Below are 3,165 nucleotides of genomic sequence, written 5' to 3'. Positions count from 1 at the left end.
GTACGAGGGTTTGGACCGTCCTGTTGCTGCAAGAAAGGAAGGAGACTGGATTCTCAAAATAGCCAATGAACAGTCATCGGCTATAGGATTGCGGAATATCATGGTCAGGTATCAAATCACGGTCTGAAATTTAGAAGTGCTTGACTGACGGTCTAATCGATATCTGAGTCCGGCTTCATGGGCGTCTAAGGGCAAAAAATCCGATACGTTGTTATCGGTCTTGGTGTGGCAAGCGGAAGGTTTGAAATTGGATTAATTGAAGGACAATTCTCATTAATTCAAAGGAGCGACTTTACAAGAAAGAGCCGATGGCTCTCAAAAGGGGGATCTGGTGCCTAGTGCACTGCTACTGCTAGGCCTACTCCACTAGTCGTCGCTGTCCTCATCGCCGCCGTTGTCGATGTCGTCGGCGCTGCTCCCGGGAAGTTCCTCGTCGGCTGCCGCCGCAGCCCTCGGCCGGAGCTTCTTCTTCCTCGGCATCATCGTCATCCTCGCTGTCCGCCCAAGAGCGGAAGCGCTTTGTCGGCGGGTATCCGATGGAGGAGGAGGATTCATCCTCCTCCTCCTCCTCCTCCTCTTCCTCCTCATCGTCATCATCGTCTTCGCTGTCCGCCCAAGCGCGGAATCGCTTTGCCGGCGGATGCTTAGCGGGGGAGGAGGGATCATCCTCCTCCTTTTCCTCTTCTTCCTCTACTTCTTCTTCTTCCTCCTTCCCGTCGGAGGAGGTGGGTTTCATTTCGGAACTAACCTATTAACAAGATGCCGAAGTGCCGATTCTTGTTTTCTGCTGTTTTTGGTTTCAGAAATCCTAGTAACGAAATATTCTCGGAATCGGACGAAATCAAGACCCGAGGTTCCTATTTTCACGGAAGCATCCGAGACACCGAGGAAGGACCGAGGAGGGGCCACGTGGGCCCCGGACTGATAGGGTGGCGCGGCCCGGGCCCTGGCCGCGCCGGCCTATGGTGTGGCCACCCCTTCGACCCTCTGCGCCGCCTCTTCGCCTATATAAAGCCTCGCGTCGCGAAAACCACGATGCGAAGAACCACGATACGGAAAACCTTCCGGAGCCGCCGCCATCGCGAAGCCAAGATACGGGGGACGGAGTCTCTGTTCCGGCACCCTGCCGGAGCGGGGAAGTGCCCCGGAAGGCTTCTCCATCGACACCGCTGCCATCTCCACCGCCATCTTCATCACCGCTGCTTGCTCCCATGAGGAGGGAGTAGTTCTCCATCGAGGCTCGGGGCTGTACCGGTAGCTATGTGGTTCATCTCTCTCCTATGTGCTTCAATACAATAATCTCATGAGCTGCCTTACATGATTGAGATTCATATGATGATGCTTGTAATCTAGATGTCATTATGCTAGTCAAGTGAGTTTTACTTATGTGATCTCAGGAGACTCCTTGTCCCACGTGTGTAAAGGTGACGAGTGTGTGCACCGTGTGGGTCTCTTAGGCTATATTTCACGAGAATACTTATTCAGCTGTTGAATGGCATAGTGAGGTGCTTATTTATATCTCTTTATGATTGCAATGTGTTTGTATCACAATTTATCTATGTGCTACTCTAGCAATGTTATTAAAGTAGTTTTATTCCTCATGCACGTGTGCAAAGGTGGCGATGTGTGCACCGTGTTAGTACTTAGTTTATGCTATGATCATGATCTCTTGTAGATTGCGAAGTTAACTATTGCTATGATAATATTGATGTGATCTATTCCTCCTACATATGCATGAAGGTGACGAGTGTGCATGCTATGCTAGTACTTGGTTTAGTCTTTTGATCTATCTTACACTAAAGGTTACTAAAATATGAGCATTATTGTGGAGCTTGTTAACTCCGGCATTGAGGGTTCGTGTAATCCTACGCAATGTGTTCATCATCCAACAAGAGTGTAGAGTATGCATTTATCTATTACGTTATGTGATCAATGTTGAGAGTGTCCACTAGTGAAAGTCTAATCCCTAGGCCTTGTTCCTAAATACGCTATCGTTTGCTTGTTCTTGTTTCTTTGCGTTACTACTTTGCTGCGTTACTACTTGCTTGTTTCTTGTCACTGGGCAAAGCACTTTTAGGTGCCGTTGCTACTACTTATTCATACCACATGTATTTCACTATCTCTTCGCCGAACTAGTGCACCTATTAGGTGTGTTGGGGACACAAGAGACTTCTTGCTTTGTGGTTGCGGGGGTTGCATGAGAGGGATATCTTTGACCTCTTCACTCACTGAGGTTCGATAAACCTTGGGTGATCCACTTAGAGAGGCAACTTGCGCTGTTCTCGAAGCCTACTGCGCTCTTGGGGGGCCCAACACTGTCTGCAAAGACAAAACCGCCCGTAGACATCAGCTTGTCTTTGTCTGGATCGCATCTTGCGTCTAGGCGACACTGCGTTATTCGTCCCCCATGCGTTGCTCGTGCTTTGAAGCCTTTTTGATGGCCGAGGCAACGTAGTTATCACATAGGTGTCTTAGGGTTGGCGTTGTTCTGTCGTATCCTATGCTGCTATCGTCGTGCGACCCTAGGCATCTAGCCGCCCTTACGCCTGTCACGGGTGTGGGGGCGGCACCCACCGCTCATCATTGACGGAGGTCCGGTCCGTTGTGATTTGCTCCCTTGTTCTTCAAGGATTGGTTTAATACTCTGCATTGGCATGGCCCTTACAAACGAGGTTTGGGAGGATCCCGGCGGCGCGGCAGGGTGTGGTTTGCTGGCCCTAGGCCGGGCCATTCCGAGGATCAGCCTCGTGGTGGTTTTTAGGGCCTTGTCTGGAGATCGGCTTACGATCACCGTGCCGCGACCGCCGAGGCTCAATCACGAGTAGGATGGTCGGTTGTGCGGTGAAACCCCCAAATCGTAGTAGGTCGCTTTGGCACATGTCTTGATCCATGCGGGACCACACATCCGGTCGGCGTGCACCTGCGTACGCTGTCATGGGTCGGATCGGCTCTTTGAGCCGATTCACGGGGTTGACTTTCGAGCCAGGTCGAGGGCTCGTGTTTAGTGTTCACGTGCTTGTGCCATCTGCGAGGAGACTAAGCGGGGCATCATCCCAACACCTTCACGACCGAGGTGCATAGGTCGGGTGGCACGCCCTTGCGACAGCATCGGACGATGGCCCGAGCCCCGAGAGAAGGCTTTGCGGGCCGTCGCTCGGAGGACCG

This window comes from Lolium rigidum, chromosome 7 (genome assembly GCF_022539505.1).
Source record: "Lolium rigidum isolate FL_2022 chromosome 7, APGP_CSIRO_Lrig_0.1, whole genome shotgun sequence".
NCBI classification, from domain to species: domain Eukaryota; kingdom Viridiplantae; phylum Streptophyta; class Magnoliopsida; order Poales; family Poaceae; genus Lolium; species Lolium rigidum.
The sequence above is the reverse complement of the archived record's forward strand: the minus strand, read 5'-3'. Positions refer to the sequence as shown.